This window comes from Leopardus geoffroyi, chromosome B1 (genome assembly GCF_018350155.1).
Source record: "Leopardus geoffroyi isolate Oge1 chromosome B1, O.geoffroyi_Oge1_pat1.0, whole genome shotgun sequence".
Lineage (NCBI taxonomy): Eukaryota > Metazoa > Chordata > Mammalia > Carnivora > Felidae > Leopardus > Leopardus geoffroyi.
Window position 1 is genome coordinate 119231263 of NC_059327.1, and position 20276 is coordinate 119251538.

Genomic DNA, 20276 nt, shown 5'->3' on the forward strand with positions numbered 1-20276 from the left:
CTGTACTATATTTAAGTTGACTTAAGGGGACACTGATGTGAGTTGACAAGTCATTTCTGACACGTGCAGCCCCTGGCGCTGCTTTTTGGTTTAAGGACCCTGTGATGTCAACTCTGTACCTGGACTTTGACAACGCAATAAGTCACCATTCACAAGAGACGTGGGAAGGAAAGGGTCGAATAGACTGAAAGCACACCACGCCGTCCCGGGAACCCCCAAACCCGAGCCTCCGCAGGCCAGAGCAGCCGGCAGGCCGCTTAAACGTGGGGCCTCCATTAGCCCCGCCCTGCTGCCAGCCCCGCCCAGACCCCACCCAGACCCCGCCCCGCTGCCCTTGGCTGAGCTGGCGGCCATTAGTCTGGCCCCAGCACCCGCGCGGAGTTCAGGCCTTGGCGGCTTTTCCCCCAGAGCAGCGCGTGGTCTACGCGGCAGTTGCTGGGCGCCGGGACTGCTCCCGGGGTAGCGAGGGATGCTGAAGGAATTGTAGGTACGGTCCATTTTTCTCAACTCTCACCCTTTCCAGGCCCTTGGGCACTGGCCCCTCATCCTGCGCCGTCCTTCCCTTCCTGTAGGCCCCTGGAGTTCCTTTCCTCCCGCTTCAGGAGCAGACGTGGGCTCCTTTGTCAGAAGCTGGGGAAACAGCAACAGACCTTTTTTCTCTCCTCCCCCTGACTCGTTTCTTTACTCCCTCATCCCACATCGCTGTCTTCTTTATTCTCTCCTTTCCTTCTCTGTTCCTCTCATTTTACAGATAACTCGCAAGAAAAAAGATCTGTCAGTCAAGGCTGACTGGAAAATTAGTTTTATTAAGGGTAGACTGTTGTCCAAAGGGTGAATATGTGCAAATGAACTTTAACGTGCTCCTGTGACTGGACGTGTGTTCCAGGATTGGTAGCTTATCCTGGGAAGGCTTTCCTCCCTAACCTACCCACCTCTCAGTTCCCCCTCCCCAGCCTGTTTCTGTTGGCTTTATTACACTGGACAAGCCCTTTAGCTCAATGCTTTTGAAGAGACTAAGAGCAACTGTTGTACAGGTACCATGTGTCCAGTATACAGCATTCAGGAGTTACAAGAGCTCTGCAGGCCCATACCAGGTCCCTGAAAAATTAGATGCAGAGGAGCAATTGACGTGGGTATTCCCTAATTCTCCATAAGCGTAAATAAAATTGTAATTTGTGCAAGAGCAGTGTGGAAAGTTAACACTTGTTACTATCTCAGCTACAGAATTCGTGACTCCAAAGGGTTTAGTCACTATGTGTCTATGAAGAGCGCATTCATATTTATTGCCTTCAGTGACTACCAAAATGTATATTAGCCATTTTTATCAGTTGGCTGTCTCTTGTCATGAGCTCCTGCCCGTTACCTAACAAGAGGGAAGAGGCTAGTGCAATAATAGTACCATCTAAAGTAACATGTTTATGGTACATCTCATGTTGTACGTTATTTTCATATTTTCACTAAACAGATTTAATAGTACCTGGAGCTTAGTATAATATACATTCAGTAAATATTTGTTGAAGAGACAAATGGATGAGATCCTCAAGGAGCCATGCCTTATTCGTTTTTGTATTCCTTGGATCCAGAGCTAAGTCTAGCACTAGCAAGTCTGCAAATGTGGGAGATCAGATAGAGTGAGTGATTCACTCAGGAACAGGCATTCATTAAATATCTCTAGGAAATCTGTTTTGCCAATTATTCTGAATACAATGGTAAGAAAGACGGGCAAGATTCCTATTCTCATGGAACTTAAGATTTAGTGAGCAAAGCAACAAGATAGGAATGCGGAAATTTTGGATAATGTTAAGTGTAGTCAAGAAGTAAAACAGTATGAAGTGAGAGAGACTGGGGAAGAGGTTGTCTTAGATTGATTGGTTAAGGAAGGGCTCTCTGAAGACCTGATGTTTGCTAACACCTCAGTGATCTAAAAAAAAAAAAAAAAAAAAAAAAAAAAAAAAACAACCACAGAAATAGTAGGATCAAAGCATTGCAGTTAAATGGAATTCCAAATGCAAAAATCCTACAGTAGGAAAGAACTTGACTCTTTAAAGGAACACCACAAAGACTGCTCTAGCTTCAATGTGGATTAAGTGGTACAACTTGACCTTGAAGAGATAGGTAGGGGCCAAATCATACAGGGCTTTGAATAGGTCATGAGGATCTACCCATAGAATAAGTTTGGAATTCATTTAAAGCATGATGATAAACCAGCAGGAAGTTCTCTTGGAAGGGAGTAATATAATCTGATTTTCATTGAAAACAGATGTGTTCTGCCTGTTATGTGGTTAATCGATCATAGGGTTGGTGACAAGATTAGTAGCAGAAGACGATTGTGATCCAGGAAGGAATGACAATAGTTTGGGCTAAAGTAGTATAGAAGTGGATGGATATAAGGTATATTTGGGGCAGAACCTACAGATTTGGTGATGTTATGAATGTAGGGGGTGAGAAAAAAAAAGAATCTCCTAGGTTTTTGTCTTGAATTTGAGTGGATGGTTGTGACATTTACCAAATGAAAAAGACTAAAGAAGAAAAAGTACATGTGTGTGCATGTGTGTGTGTGTTGATGTGCATTGGGAAGAGGTTGTTTTTATTTTGTTCACCTAAAATTTGATCTATGCTTATTAGAAATCTAAAGTAAATCTGGTGTCTTGAGTTCTGTGTAAGGAACCAAAGATACAAAATTGAGGAACATCAGCATGTAGAAAAAACTATCTGGATTAAGTGTATTCATAGAGAGGATTCCAATGATTAGAGGTAAAGCAGAAGAAAAGAAGCAAGCAAAGGAATTGGGTAAGAAGTAGCCAGTGAAGTAGGAAGAAAATCCAAAGAGTGCGGTGACTTAAAAGTCAAGACAACAAAGCACGCCAGTGCTATTGAAACACGTTGAAAAGTCAAATAAAGTAAAGATATCTGATCATTGGGTTTTGGCAGCATGTAGTGGTTATGTGTCTTGACAAGGACAATGAAGGGAAAAATGTAATGTGAAGAATAGATACACCACTATAGACATCTCAAGATACTTCAGGAAGAAGAGCTGAGAAATGTAGATAATAGAGGAGTATGTGGAGTCAAAGTAGAATTCTGAAAGATAAGGATACTTAAGTATGTTTCTAGGCTAATGGGAATCATTCAGCAGAGAAGAAAAAAATTATAGTGTAAGAGAGAATGTGTATATTTTAGGAGTGAAGTCTTTGAGAAAACAAGAGGGAATGGGATCCAGGGAATATGTAGCAGTGTTGGCTCAGGAACATGAACATAAAATTTGTAGTAATAAGAAGAAAGGCAGTGAGTATAGGTAGAGATGCAGATAAATGAGTAGATCTAGTGATCTCAGGAAAGAGTTTCTGCCTGATAGTGATTCTCTTTTTCTCAATAAAATAGAAAGTCTGAGGCAAGATCAGTAAGGAGAGAGAAGAAAGAATGTTTGGGTAGGAAGAGAAGGCATAAAATAGTCATTTTAGAAAATGGAAGAAAGTAATTTGTCTTAGTCTGTTTGGGCTGCTGTAACAAAATAGCATAGACTAGGTGGCTTATAAGCAATTTTATTTTTCATAGTTGTAGAGGCTGGGAAGTCTGAGATCAAGGTGCTGGAAGATGCAGTGTCTGGTGAGAGCCCTATTTCTGATTCATAGAAAGCCAAAAGGGATTAGAGAGCTCCCAAGAACTCTTATTAAGAGCACTAATCCCATTCCTAAGGGTTCTGTTCTCATGACATAATCATCTACCAAAGACCCCCTACCTCCTCATACCATCACATTGGAGGATAGGATTTCAACATATGAGTTGTGAGGGGACACAAATATTCATCTATAGCAATACTACAGAAGCATAGTAGCATAGCTAGGCAGAATCAAGTGCCCATTTGAGATTTGTAGCCTTGTAAGTGGGTAGCTGAGATAGGGTGGAGGAAAAGATCATAGGAGCCAAGGAGATCAAGGAGCCATAAGACCATAAGGGTTGGCTTACGTGGATATTCTAGTGGCTAAGTGAGATCTTCAACCCAAATATCCTGACTGCCCACTCAGTAGGTTACAGTTTTCCTGAGAAATAGCTCATAGCATTACTCTTTTGTGCCACCTATCCTTCCAGTTGACATAAAAAAATAAAAAAAAATTGTGATCTGATTTATTTTTTGATCCATATATCCAAATTCTAGATAGGCTGCTGCTTTTGTCTCTCTTATTCCTTTAATATTTAATTTTTTTTGTCTCTCTTATTCCTTTAATATTTAATTTTTTTGGCTTGTTTTCTTTGTGAGTTTTTTTTTTAACCACTTCCATCAATATATGTTTATTAAATTGCAAAAGCCTACCTCTTAAGTGGCAAAGTAAAGATGAAGGATAAAATTTGGAAATCCTGTTGCCTGTAGAGCTGGGATGACCAGTAATAGGGAAACCTGATTGATCTGTATTCACGCTAATAATAATAATAATAATAATAATGATAATAATAGCATTGGGGTAGCCTTTTACATTTTGTGCTATGTTTTTATTTTCTCGTATCTCATTTGATTTTATAACTACCTTTTTCAGATGAGGAAACTGAGGCTCAAAGAGGTTAAGGGTCTTGACCAAGGCCACATACCGAGTAAGTGGCAGAATTATTAACCACAGTGTTCTGACAAAATCCCATGGTTGTTTTTTGTTTGCTTTTTGGGTTTTTGGGTTTTTTTTTTTTTTTTTTTTTTTTACTATAGTGGTTTGTTTCTTTGCTTTTTACCCTCTATTATATCCAAAGTAATATCCAAAAAACAAAAAACTCTGCTAGGTAGAAAGTAATGGCTGGCTAGAGGCCTTTTACAGTTTAAAAACTTTTTGTTTGTGTTTAAAATTCAGCAGTTAATGAGATTAGATAATTACCTGCCATCTACTGTGTTAGGTAGAGAACTCAGAAATGATTACAAAATCAGCACTGATTTAATCCAGTAGGGAAATGGATGGAAATGCAAGTCACCAAGTAGCATTTCTTAGGCCCTTTCCAACATACTATATATGCTTCCACAATACCCTGTATTGACTAAATTCTATATACAAAGGAAAATGAATACAGTACCAGTTATATGGTGGGCTCTTGCTGAATATTTGTCAAATAAAAAATGATGAGAGTTAAACCAGTAATTATAATAGTGGGATACAGGCTGTGATAAGGGATGGATGCTATGATAAGGATGCCTCCTAGAGGAACTTCTAAATGAAGGACTTCTAAACTGATATAGAGTTAGTTGTGCAAAAAACAGGGGTTTAGGGTTGGAAGACAGCGTACAGAATGTATAGTCTCAGAGATATGAGGCTTGGCAAGTTTTAAGAACTAAAATAGCATGGCTGAAGTTTAAAAAATGAGGAGATAGACGGGGACAAGGTTAGCCCTTATTAAAGGGAGCTCTGTAATATGAGTTTAAGGAGCTTGGACTTTTTTCTTCTATGGGAAGCCATTGAGGAATGTTAGGCAGGAAGTTGCCATAATCATGCTACATTTTAGTTTGTGCTGCATTGTGGAGATTACAAGCAGAGGACCAAGACTGGACATGGGGAGAACAGTTGGAAGGCCGTTACAGGGCGTATGTGGAAAAGTGCTTATGGCCTGGGCTGGCACAGTGGCAATTTATACTGAGAGAAAGTGGACAAAATTTTCAATTATTTAGGAGCTTGTATTAACATGATTTAGTAACTCACTGAATGTCAGTAGGGAAAGAGAAGGAATGAGTCCTTAGTTTCTAATTTCAGCAAGTAGGTGGATGGTGGTTTCATTCTCTGAGATAGGAAATTCTCTGAAGAAGGAATAGATTTAGTGGGGGAAGCTCTTGAGTTCAGTTGTACATATATTGAGCTTAAGATGCTTGTAAAGACCATGAAGTAGAGATATCCAATAAGTTGTTAAATACACTACTTAGAATCTCAACAGAGCTTCTCTAGGCCAGACTCATCAGCATATTGGTCATAATTGGAGCCATGAGAGTAAAAGAAGTCTCTTAAGAAATGTATATAGAGTGAGAAGAGGGGATAGGGAAGAATGCTGAGGAACCCCAACTTTCAAAGGATGGATAGATGAAAAGAAGACCAAGGACAACCAGAGAGAGAGAATGAAGGTAGAACAAGTGACAAAGTGATGTAAGAATTCAAAAAGGGAAGATGACTTCTAGTTTTGTGCTGTACCTTGCAGGAAGTTCTATTGGAATGACACTTAAGCAATAGGTATCATTTACAAAGAAGAAATGCAGTGGGAAGGTATTCCAAGCAAAGAAAACAAAAATGCACGGAAGAACAATTAGTAGTTCAGTATGACTGAAATGTAGGGTCAAGAGGACTAGAGAGAAAGCCATGATGGTTTGATGCCATTTTGTGGAAAACCATGGATTCTGGGTAAGTTGTTGGTAACTTTATTATTTGGTGAGAAAAACCATTGTAGTGGGGCTAACAGAAAGTCAAGGATATAAATCATGCTCTGAACCCTGAATACCTTACTATTTTATTGTGGAAACAAGATCTAGGCATCTGAAAAGAATAAAAATTCAAGATAACATCTGATTACTGAGAACAAACACTAACTCCCATAGGAATTTTAACAGTGGCAAAGTCAATTTGAATTGGAGTACTAGTTTAGCCCAGATTTGTATTGTCCTGATTAAATAATATGCCAGCTAGTCATTATCTTAAAAAAAAAAAAAAAAAAAAAAAAGCCAAGCAAAAAAACCCTGATCTAATTTGAATGCTCTGTATAAAGAATATTCTCCTTGTGGATATAGCTTTCAAATTCATCTGTTTGGAAAGGCTTATATTATAGTTTTTACTTAATGGTCTTTGATGTACAGTCACAAAGACTTCTTTGTATGAAGGACAACACGAGTTCCAAAGATCCTAAAGCAATACATATAAGCAGATAATGATGCATATGTTTTACCAAACATTCATGTAATAAATACACGTTAAATGACCATTATATGTCAGTAATGCATAGTGGCTCGGAGCATGGACTACATATTGAAACACACATGAATTCAAATCCCAGCTCTGCTTTCAATGGAAGGAAACAAGTTGCAATCTCACTTAGAATAGTTTATACTTACCTCTGTAAGTATTCTGATTTTTGAAAGAAATTCTAGTTATGTATCCAATTTTAACACTACTATCAAACTTAATTATTATTTCTTAAATCTTCTGGGGAGAGAGATGAGAAATGATTTTAAAGTATGTAGCTAAACCACCGCGTGAATTATCCATATTTAAGGACTATTCTTTGGCCATAAATTTTGCTGAATGATATATGATATAGTCACTAGATGTCGCCATTGCACAACATTGCTTCAAAATGATAAACCCAAAGAACAGTGTATAGTAACAAGAGCACACATCAGAGAAAGACAATTAATTTCTGTTATGTGATATACACACACACACACACATACATACATGATATTTATATAAGATGTGTAATTCCCAAGCAACATGTGTTGGTATTCTTTCATGCCGTTTCTTAGTAGGTCCATAAGAGAATAGAAAGCAAGAAAGAAAATTGATAAAGACCTTAGATCATCTAACATCTTTAGTCTCTACCTCATTTTATAAATTTGAAAATGAGGTACAGGGAGATGAAGTGACAAGAAATTTACTCAATGCTATGTGGCAGATTAAAAGCAGGAAGCTTAGAATTCCCAATTCTATAATACAACACTGTTTCTGTTACTAATATTTACAGTCAAAGAAACATTCTAATAAAACTAGAACCTCTAAATCCATCAAAATTTTCCACTGCTCTTTTTTTTTTTAATTTGTGTGTGTGTTTTTTTTAAGTTTATTTATTTACTTTGAGATAGTGAGAGAGAGAGAGAGAGAGAGAAAGCACATGAGTGGGAAGGGGCAGAAAGAGAAGGAGAGAGAGAATCCTAAGCAGTCTCTGCACTGTCAGTGCAGAACCCAATGCAGAGCTTGAACTCAGAAAGTGAGATCATGACCTGAGCCAAAATCAAGAGTCAGACACTTAACCAACTGAGAAACCCAGGCACCCCAAATTTTCCACTACTTTAAAAGCAAAGTTTAGCAATATGACAACAGTTCCTATTTATAATAAAAATTATTAATTGATTACCATAGCTTTTGTTATGAACTATACAAATATCTTACTTTATCCCCATGATAGCAAGATATGTGGTACATATTTATTTATTTCTGCCTTATTCCAAATGAGATTTTTCAGAACCTTATTGAAATAAATAATAGCCTAAAAATTTAAAAAGATATTGAGGTGATCATAAATATAAGATACTAAAATATAAACTACTTTGAAGTCTTCTGTTTGTTAGTGTACAAAAAGCATGCCCTGATGTCTAGTAAAATCAAATTTGATGGACTTGTCTCAAATTTTATTCTGCTTTCTCTAGCTGTAAGTGTAAAGTAAGAAAAGTAGATAGTACTATGCTCATTAAAAGATGACAAGATACTATAATTTCCCCAAGATCGTACAACTAGTGTATTTCTGATTTCAAAGCCCTCATTCTTTCCATTATGCCAGCTATCCAGACGTATAATGAGAGGACTCATACCAGAATACAGTCACTGTAATCCTTAGACACCTGGATTACCACAATTACTTCTGATTTATACAGGTAGGCTTTTGCTTATATCAAATTTATTTCACATAATTGCACAGAGCTGTTGACCAGATTTTTTCTGTCAAGAAATTGACTCCTAAGAATGTTATTAGGAGAACTACATTTTAAATTATAAAATTTGTATTATATTAAGGAAATCGACTTTTGAAAATTTGATTATGTAATAGATAAAGATGTCCTAGGGGAAGCAAGAAGTCCAAAGGAAAATAGAAGGAGATATCTAGATCAAAGAGGAAAGGAGATAAGCACAGTGTTAAAAAAAAAGAGAAGAGGGCAATAGGGAGAGAGCTAAGGGTTAAATACCCTGCCTAGCCTGCTTCTGATCCCTATATTACTCGAGTATCTGGATTTTCTTCCTTACCTTCCTCCATTTTTGTATCAAAAATCTATCCTAGCCAGGGTCCTACCTAGTTCTTCAAAACTTCTACTCTTTAGTCTTTTTCTATAGGAACAGAACCTTTTACTAAGTTGTCCTGTTGATTTCCTGCCTGTCTTTGCAGCATAATCATTAAGGATCTTCGTCATTCTATAATTTGCTTCCTTTTTCATAACGTATTTGTAAAGCCTGTTCTTGGTGTTGGACATCTTACTCTTCTACAAAAGATGCCTTTTTTTGTTAACACGCAGAAATATTTTTGGTTTTGTTGTCATTTTGAATATCTGGCATTTAAAATTCTCAGTTCACTCAGTATTTATTGCACACATATTTCTTGAGGGCCTACCATGTGGTAGGCACTATGTAGATCAAGGGTAAAACCAGATATTGTCCCTCTCTCTTATGGAGCATATAGCCTTCCAGTTCCCTCCAAGATGTAATAGGTCTACTGCAACCTCTTTTTTTTACTGCTCACAATAAAAAAACTCTGGACAAAATGTGAAGAGCAACTACCTGAGATCGAAAAGTAAACAAAAGGAGGTGGATTGTGGAGAGTCAAAACCACACGGTGAATTTCTTTTGCTCTTCCAGCTTTGACCTGAAGACAGGCTTCAGTGATAAAACCATGCAAGGACAGCACAGAAGGTTAAAAGTACAATAGGAAACCTATTTTTATGGACTGAAGATCTGGGAAAATGGACTCTATCATTTGAAGAGAATGTGAAGAATCCTTGTTGTTGTTGTTGTTTTCCTTTTGTGGTTTTTTTCCCAAGGGCAGGCCCTATTTATGACATTATGGGCAGCTATAACTCAGAGGAAAAAACCCCATCTTCTGACCAGAGAAACCAGGAAAAGAGACTTTGAGAGATATAGCAGGGTACAGATTTAGGAGAGGGAAAAGCTGGAGAATGAGGTTCCTTAGTTCTCTATATGAACGCAACAAGATGCCTTGGGTCACCTCCAGCTGTGCATGCAGGAAACAGGCCTAAAGCAGCATTGCAAGGGCTTTAAGAACTAAAGTAAGATAAAGAATTTTTTTTTTTTTAATTTTTTTTCAACGTTTATTTATTTTTGGGACAGAGACAGAGCATGAACGGGGGAGGGGCAGAGAGAGAGGGAGACACAGAATCAGAAACAGGCTCCAGGCTCCGAGCCATCAGCCCAGAGCCCGACGCGGGGCTCGAACTCAACGGACCGCGAGATCGTGACCTGGCTGAAGTCGGACGCTTAACCGACTGCGCCACCCAGGCGCCCCGTAGATAAAGAATTTTTAATTTAAAATAAATATGGAGGGAAAAAACACTGCCCAAGTCACAGAATAACCCCTGAGTGGTTCATGCTGAAACACACCAAAAACCACAAAGCAAAGGCTTTAAAAACAAATGAGATTGGAACCAGTGCCCACAGAAAGTAAGAGAGAGCTTATGATCTGCACCTAAACAAGTCGATTACCTACTGAGACAAACAAATTTAAATATTTTTCATAGGATTTTAACAGGACCCAGAGTCTACACAGCAAAATGTCAAGGATATACTCCAAAAGTACTTGACATATGAAGAACTAGGAAATGAATGTCTTACGAGAAAAGAAAATCAATAGATGCCAATCCAAAATGACACAGATATTGGAATTATCAGACAGAGGTTAAAGCAGCTATTATTATAACTGTTTCGTTGTGGTAAGCTATGATTGTAATGAATGGGAAGATACACATTAATAGCAGAAAAATAGAAACTAAAGAAACAAAAAGTTTCAAACTAAAAAATACAGTATCTGAAATAAAAATTAACTGGATAGACTCAACAGCAGAATGGAAATGAATGAGGGAAAATCAGTGAACTTGATAGATAAATAGAAACTATCTTATCTGAGGAACAGAATGGGATAAAGAGATTGAAAAATAAAATGAGCAGAAAATTGAAAAATAAAATGGGCACTATTATGGAGTCTATAGCCTAATGAGGCTAACACATTAAACAATCACTAATGGATACACAATTACAAACTGAGATAAATGTTCTGAAGAAAATGATCAAGATACTGTAAGAGCATATAATAACTGGACCTGACTTAGCTAGGGGCAGAGGTGATGTCATAAATATTTCTCTGAGGATATGTTCCTTGAGCTGAAGGATGAAAAGGAGTTAACCAAATGAAAGGGAGATTGGTGGTAGAGAGTGTTTCAAATTAGAGAGAAAAGTAAGTGTTAAGGCCCTACAGAAGGAACCTAGCAATTTCAGGGAACTGAAAAAAACAGAGTGGCTAAGAGTGGGGGAAAAATGGATGGGCAATGGTATGAATTAGGCTAGAGAGGGAGCCAGGGACCACATTGTGCAGAATCCTATAGGTCATTGCAATGGACTGAATGTGTCTCTCCCCAAATTCATATATTGAAACTTTTTAAAAGTTTATTTATTTTTGGAGAGAGAGAGCATGTGAGCAGGGTAAGGACAGAAAGAGGGAGAGGGAGAATCCCAAGCAGGTTCCTTGCTGTAACTCAGAGCCCTAATCAAGGCTTGATCTTACGAACCATGAGGTCATGACCTGAGCCAAAATCAAAAATTGGATGCTTAACCAACTGAGCCAGCCAGATGTGCCCATATATTGAAATCTTAACCCTCAATGTGATAATATTAGGAGGTGGGACCTTTGGAAGTTCCATGAAAGTAGATTCCTTATAAAGGGATTAATACCCTTGTAAAAGCAACCCCAGGGAGCTCTCTGCCTCACGTTTTGCCATGGGAGGATATAACAGAAGTTGGCAGTCTGTTATCTGGAAGACTTTCCACCCTACTTGCTGAGACCCTGATTTTGGATGTGCAACCTCCAGAATTGTGAGGAATAAATTTCTGTTATTTATAAGCCACCCAGTCTGTGGTGCTTTGTTGTGGTAATCTGAACTAAGACAATCGTGTTAAATATTTTTGTCTATATCCTAAAGCCAGTGAACTGGTAGAGGATTAAGAGACAGAAACTTCAGGATTCCCAACTTCTGGCAATTGAGAAGGATGATCCTGGAAAGGAGACAGGGAAGGAATAAGAAGAAAGGTATGGGGGTGGGGAGGGGGGGATATGAGAGAGTGGTTTAACAAGAACCAAAAGAAGAGTGTTTTATCATGTCATGTGGTCACTTGGAGATTACTAATGATTTTTTCTAGAACTGTTTTTTTGGAGTGAAAGGAGTAGAATCTTCAACTAGAGAACAATGAGTGGTGAGTAGTTCATGGAGAAAAAAAGACTGAGAACTGCTGACTCTCCAAAAAGTTTATTGGTAAAGGAACAGAGACAGATGGGGCAGTAACTAAATGGGCAGGTGGGTTTCTGGGAAACTTTTATTAAGATGAACTCATTTAAAGTCATTGGGAAGGATCTGGTTAAAAGGAAGTACAAGGGGAGGGATAGTTGGTACAGGCAGAGAAGGATCATTGATAGTATAAAATTCTTGAGAATATAGGAAGGAATATAATCTAAAATGCACATGCTCTCATTGCCTTAGTAGGAGGGACACTTCCTTTAAGAAGAGAGGAAGCTAGATTTATATATGGAAATTGGAGGTAAGGTTATCTACTGAGAATTAAGGGGAATATGTGGAGGAGTTAAGATTTATATATGGAAATTGGAGGTAAGGTTATCTACTGAGAATTAAGGGGAATATGGTTTGAGAAGAGTGGAAAAGGTTTGGAATAGTCGTTGGGGAAAATGAGTTGACAGAATGTATATGTTGGGTTTGGTACATTTTAAAGGCCCACTAGGGGCTGTTGGTTATGAATTTATAGTGATGCCAGGTTACTCTAGTGTAACTTTCTATGGCATTATTCAGTTGCTCATATAAGTGAATCAAAATATGAGCTAATAGGGTTGGTGCAGCATCAAGGTTTTTCTAAAAAGGTGCAATAATAACCATATTTCAGGAGACTAGGATATTAGTAATATTTTGGAGATGGTAGATCACACATCAAATACAAAAGGAAGTAATGAGGGAAAGGGCTAAAGTCTGAACTAAAAGTGTCATTGCACTACACATCCTGATGTTAAAGATTAATTGGTAGGGATGAAGCAAATACAACTGAACAAGCAAACTGAAAGAAGATAAGGTAATATTTTTAGAAGTAGATGTTTGAATTAGTGATTATTGATTCTAGAACATTTCAGATTATGGAAGAGTCTAGTATGGCCTTTCTTTTATTGGAAAGGAAGTAAAAAACTGAGGAACCAAGGTAGTAGCTGAATTATCCAAGTGTATGTTTAAGACTCACAAGCATTACAAATTTGAGGTGCTCATGCTTTTGGTGAATAATGGAAAGGGACCAAGATGAGGTCAGTAAATTACAGAGATTAGAAGAGAGAGAAGGTGGTGTTGTCAAATTACACAAGCTTCAAAGCAGCAAGGTTTTTAAAATTAATGTTTAGTGGGGCACAGGGTGGCTCAGTCGGTTGAGTGTCTGACTTCGGCTCAGGTCGTGATCTCTCAGTTCATGAGTTCGAGCCCCACATCAGGCTCTGTGCTGACAGCTCAGAGCCTGGAGCCTGCTTCGGATTCTGTGTCTCCCTCTCTCTCTGTCCCTCCCCCGCTCATGCTCTGTCTGTCTCTCTCTCAAAAATACATAAACATTTAAAAAAATTTTTTTAATAATAATAATGTTTAGAAATAGCAGTAGGGTGTCAGAAAGAATGGTAGCAAATAAACAGATATTATGTAAGAGAACCATAGGGGAAGAAGTGTCCTTAAGGGAAGTGCTTGGTTTCAGATAGAACACAGAATTTGAGAAAATGCTCTGAAAATAGGTTGAAAATGTAAGAGGCTGAGAGTTTGATAATAGTCTAGCAGAAGTTCCAGAGTACTCAGTGAAGGGGCTTGGGAGGTGAGGGGCATGTAGAGGGCAGGATGACAGGCAATGAAATGATGGCTAGGGATTGTAACACTTTTATAAATTGATTTCCTATGAGCTATTTCTAAATAATGTTAGCCTTCTGTTAACTATTCTTTTAAATATTTATTTACTTGAGAGAAAGAGAGAGAATCCCAAGCAAGCTCTGCGCTGTCAGTACAGAGCCCCACGCAGAATCCAATCTCATGAACTGTGAGATTATGACCTGAGCCAAAATCAAGAGTCAGAAACTTAACTGACTGAGCCACCCAGGAGCCCCTATAACTTACTCATTATGCTCTATTTTGAAGTTTTTCTAGGGCCCTTATTTTTAATAGTTTCTTTTCTAAAATGGAAAAGCCAAAAAGTTAGATATTTGATAGATTTTTCTTCTCTCTTTTTGAAAATGGATTTATTATGGCCATTTCCTTGTGAAAATTTTCATCTGTGTCTGGCACAGTTTCTGGCATATTATAGGAACTTTAATTTTAAAAGTGTAGGCTCTGCAGAAATAAACAACATAGAATACAAAACACAGTAGAACAGATGAATGAAACCAAGAGTTGGTTTTTTGAAAAAATAAACAAAATTGATAAACCTCTAGCCAGGCTTCTCAAAAAAAAAAGAGAGAGGACGTAAATAGATAAAATCACAAATGAAAATGGATTTATTACAACCAATCCCTCAGAAATACAAGCAATTATCAGGGAATACTATGAAAAATTATATGCCAGCAAACTGGACAACCTGGAAGAAATGGACAAATTCCTAAACACCCACACACTACCAAAACTCAAACGGGAAGAAAAAGAACATTTGAACAGACCCATAACTAGTGAGGAAATTGAGTCAGTCATCAAAAATCTCCCAACAAATAAGAGTCCTGGACCAGATGGATTCCCAGGGGAATTCTACCAGACATTTAAAGCAGCGTTAATACCTATTCTTCTCAAGATGTTGCAAAAAATAGAAAGGGAAGGAAAACTTCTGGACTCATTCTATGAAGTCAGTATTACTTTGATTCCTAAACCACACAGAGACCCAGCAAAAAAAGAGAACTACAGGCCAATATCCCTGATGAATGTGGATGCAAAAATTCTCAACAAGATACTAACAAATCGAATTCAACAGCCTATAAAAAGAATTATTCACCATGATCAAGTGGGATTCATTCCTGGGCTGCAGGGTTGGTTCAATATTCTCAAATCAATCAATGTGATACATCACATTAATAAAAGAAAAGATTAAGAACCATATGATCCTGTCAATAGATTCAGAAAAAGCATTTGACAAAATGCATCATCCTTTCTTGATGAAAACCCTCAAGAAAGTTGGGATAGAAGGAACATACTTGAGGGGCGCCTGGGTGGCGCAGTCGGTTAAGCGTCCGACTTCAGCCAGGTCACGATCTCGCGGTCCGTGAGTTCGAGCCCCGCGTCAGGCTCTGGGCTGATGGCTCAGAGCCTGGAGCCTGTTTCTGATTCTGTGTCTCCCTCTCTCTCTGCCCCTCCCCCGTTCATGCTCTGTCTCTCTCTGTCCCAAAAATAAATAAACGTTGAAAAAAAAAAAAAAAGAAGGAACATACTTGAACATTATAGAAGCCATTTATGAAAGGCCCACAGCTAATATCATCCTTAATGGGGAAACACTGAGAGCTATCCCCCTGAGATCAGGAACACGACAGGGATGTCCGCTCTCACCACTGTCGTTTAACATAGTGTTGGAAGTCCTAGCATTAGCAATCAGATAACAAAATGAAATCAAAGGCATCAAAATTGGCAAAGATCAAGTCAAACTTTCATTTTTCACAGACGACATGTTACACTACATGGAAAACCCAACAGACTCCACCAAAAGTCTGCTAGAACTGATACATGAATTCAACAAAGTTGCAGGGTACAAAATTAATGTGCAGACATCAGTTGCATTTTTACACACCAATAATGAAGCAATAGAAAGGGAAATAAAGAAACTGATCTCATTTACAGTTGCACCAAGAACCATAAAATACCTAGGAATAAACCTAACCAAAGATGTAAAAGATCTGTATGCTGAAAACTACAGAAAGCTTATGAAGGAAATTGAAGAAGATACAAAGAAATGGAAAACATTCCATGCTCATGGATTGGAAGAATAAATATTGTTAAAATGTCAATACTACCCAAAGCGATCTACACATTCAATGCAATCCCACTCAAAATTGCACCAGCATTCTTCTCAAAGCTAGAACAAACAATCTTAAAATTTGTATGGAACCACAAAACACCCTGAATAGTCAAAGTAACACTGAAGAAGAAAACCAAAGCAGGAGGCATCACAATCCCAGACCTTAGCCTCTATTACAAAGCTGTGATCATCAATATAGTATGGTACTGGCATAAAAACAGACACATAGACCAATGGAATAGAACACAGACCCTAGAATTGGGCCCACAAATGTATGGCCAACTAATCTTTGACAAAACTGGAATGAGTATCCAATGGAAAAAAGACAGCCTCTTTAACAAATGGTGCTGGGAGAACTGGACAGCAACATGCAGAAGAATGACACTAGACCCCTTTCTTACACCATACACAAAAATAAACTCAAAATGGATAAAGGACCTGAATGTGAGACAGGAAACCATCAAAACCCTAGAGGAGAAAGCAGGAAAAAACCTCTTTGACCTTAGCCACAGCAGTTTCTTACTTGACACATCCCCAAAGGCAAGGGAATTAAAAGCAAAAATGAACTATTGGGACCTCATCAACATAAAAACCTTCTGCACTGCAAAAGAAACAATCAACAAAACTAAAAGGCAACTGACAGAATGGGAAAAGATATTTGCAAATGGCATATTGGACAAAGCGTTAGTATCTAAAATCTGTAAAGAACTCACCAAACTCCACACCCAAAAAACAAATAATCCAGTGAAGAAATGGGCAGAAGACATGAATAGACACTTCTCTAAAGAAGACATCAGATGGCCACAGACACGTGAAAAGATGCTCAACAACACTCATCATCAGGGAAATACAAATCAAAGCTACACTGAGATACCACCTCACACCAGTCAGAGTGGCTAAAATGAGCAAATCAGGAGACTATAGATGCTGGCAAGGATGTGGAGAAATGGGAACCCTCTTGCACTATTGGTGGGAATGCAAACTTGTGCAGCCACTCTGGAAAACAGTGTGGAGGTTCCTCAAAAAATTAAAAATAGAACTACCTTATGACCCAGCAATATCACTGCTAAGAATTTACCCAAGGGATACAGGAGTACTGATGCATAGGGGCACATGTACCCGAATATTTATAGCAGCACTTCCAACAATAGCCAAATTATGGAAAGAGCCTAAATGTCCATCAACTGATGAGTGGATAAAGAAATTGTGGTTTATATACACAATGGAATACTAATTGGCAATGAGAAAGAATGAAATCTGGCCATTTGCAGCAACATGGATGGAACTGGAGGGTATTATGCTAAGTGAAATAAGTCAGGCCAAAGAAAGACAGATACCATATGTTTTCACTCATGTGTGGATCTTGAGAAACTTAACAGAAGACCATGGGGGAGGGGGAAGGGAAGGGGCAAAGGGGGAAAATATTACAGAGAGGGAGAGAGGCAAGCCATAAAAGACTCTTAAATACTGAGAATAAACTGAGGGTTGATGGGGGGTGGGGGAGAGGGGAAAGTGGGTGATGGGCATTGAGGAGGGCACTTGTCACAATGAGCACTGGGTGTTGTATGGAAACCAATTTTACAATAAATTATATTAAAAAAAAAGAGAGTGTAGGCTCTGGAACCACCTGCCTGATTCTGGCCCCACCTAACTCCTTATTTATAGCTATGTCACCGTAGAGAAGTTTATTCAGCTATTCTGGCATAGTAAAGCAAGAACAAAAGGAGTAAACCAAAGGGGAAGTGGTAAGGTATCCTGATCTGTGGAAAATATGTGAGGCTACCATAATTTGGGGAGTACATCATCTAAGGCAAAATTTGTAGAGAATTATTCCCCAGAAATTGGGACACATTGAGGTAAAAACTGAAAGTTGCAAAGCTGTCTCAACCAAGCACAGTGTCTGATTTGCTTAGTGATTAACACTGTCCCCACTCCACATATTTCTGTCTGGAGGAAGATATTATCTAGAGACTGAATTTTTATACACAATGTCAAGTTTTCAATACAAATTATTAGCCATGCTAGCTATTAGACAATACTATATGACTACCAGCCAAGATAGAAAATTGAAAATAGGAACAGATTCAAAGTTGACTCAGAATTTTTAGTTAGCAGTTAGCAAACAAAGGTGTTAAAATGACTATGACTGCAAGAACTAGAACTATAAAACTCTTAAAATATGGGAGTAAACTTCATGATATTGAATTTGGCAATGGTTTCTTGGATAAGATAGCCAAAACACAGGCAATAAAAGAAAGAGAGAAATTGGACTACATCAAAATTAAAGACTTTTGTGTATTGAAAAACACCATTAACAGAGAGAAAAGGCAACCCACAGTGACAAAATATTTGTAAATAATGTATCAGGTAAGTGATTAATACACAGAATATATAAAAAACCCTTACAACTTGAAAACAAAAAAATAAATAACCCAATTAAAAACTGGGCAAAGACTAGAACAGATATTTTCTAAAGAAGATATATAAATGGTCAATAAGCACATGAAAGATGCTCAGTAATCATTAGGAGAATGGAAATGAAAACCACAATGAGATACCATTTCAAACCCATTAAGATGGCTGTTATCAAAAAACAACATAACAGGTGCTGACAAATATATATAGAAATTGGAACCTTTGTGCATTGCTGGTATGAATATAAGATGGTATAGCCATAGTCACTGTGGAAAACAGTATGGCAGTTCCTCGAAAAAGGAAACAATTACCATATGATCTAGCAGCTTTCAGGCAGAGACTTGAACAGATATTTGCACACCCATGTTCTTAGCATTGTTCACCATAGCCAAAGGGTAGAAACAACACAAATATCCATAAGTGAATGAATGAATAAAGAAAATGTGATATATACATCCAATGGGATGTTTTTCATCCATAAAGAGGAAGGAAATTCTGATACATGATACAAAATGGATGAATTTTGAAGACCTTACGCTAAGTGAAATAAACCAGATGCAAAAGGACAAATATTGTGAATCCGTTTATTGGAGGTACTTGAGGTAGTCTAATTCATAGAGATGAAAAGTAGAATGTGGTTTTCAGGGGATTAGGAGAAAAGAGAATGGGGAGTTGGATGCAGAATTTCAGTTTGGAATGATGAAAAAGTTCTGGAGATGGATAGTGGTGATGGTTGCTTAATAATGTGAATGTACTTAATGCCAGTGAACTGTCTACTTTAAAATGGTAAAGTTTTGGGGGCGCCTGGGTGGCGCAGTCGGTTAAGCGTCCGACTTCAGCCAGGTCACGATCTCACGGTCCGTGAGTTCGAGCCCCGCGTCGGGCTCTGGGCTGATGGCTCAGAGCCTGGAGCCTGTTTCCGATTCTGTGTCTCCCTCTCTCTCTGCCCCTCCCCCATTCATGCTCTGTCTCTCTCTGTCCCAAAAATAAATAAACGTTGAAAAAAAAAATTAAAAATGGTAAAGTTTTGTTATGTATATTTTACCACAATGAAAAAAAAATTAACAACTATGATTAATATCAGCCAAAGACATATCATCTTCAAAGGAACCATAGTAAGAATGACAGTTAAATTCTCAACAGAAGTTATGGGAGCCAGAATACAGGGGAACGTCTTTAAAATTCTTAAAGAAAATAACTTCTAATATGGAATTCTGTATTCAGTGAGAATCCCTTTCAAAAGTGAAGGTGAAATACATTTAAGGTAAACAAATAATGAAGGAATTTATTACCAACAGATCTATGTTAAAACAAATACAGACAATACCAAGGTCAGCAAGGATATAAAACAACTGTAAATACAGGTTACAACCAGTGCAATAAAGAAAGAAAAAAATTGGTGAGTTCTTTATAGATTTTGGATACTAGCCCTAGTACTGCTAGGAATTTACCCAAGGGATACAGGATTGCTGATGCATAGGGACTTGTACCCCAATGTTTATAGCAGCACTTTCAACAATAGCTAAATTATGGAAAGAGCCTAAATGTCCATCAACTTATGAATGGATAAAGAAATTGTGGTTTATATATACAATGGAATACTACTTGGCAATGAGAAAGAATGAAATATGGCCTTTTGTAGGAACATGGATGGAACTGGAGAGTGTTATGCTAAGTGAAATAAGTCATACAGAGAAAGACAGATACCACATGTTTTCACTCTTACGTGGATCCTGAGAAACTTAACAGAAGACCATGGGGGAGCGGAAGGGGGGGAAAAAAGTTCAAGAGGGAGGGAGGCAAACCATAAGAGACTCTTAAAAACTGAGAATAAACTGAAGGTTG

General features: G+C 38.0%; 1 protein-coding gene across 6 annotated transcripts in view; it reads left to right on the top strand.

Annotated features, from left to right (window-relative positions):
* Positions 1-340: 340 nt before the first annotated feature.
* Positions 341-20276, top strand: part of SLC9B1 (solute carrier family 9 member B1) — a 75689-nt gene continuing 55753 nt past the window's right edge. For 3 of the 6 annotated variants that reach the window (XM_045471502.1, XM_045471534.1, XM_045471527.1), the window contains exons 1-2: positions 360-487; positions 8506-8599. The gene's annotated coding sequence lies outside the window, so the exon portion shown is untranslated. Of the gene's footprint in view, positions 488-8505; positions 8600-19648; positions 19831-20276 lie in introns of those variants that run through there. The other 3 variants (XM_045471533.1, XM_045471512.1, XM_045471520.1) reach the window with 3 other exon arrangements.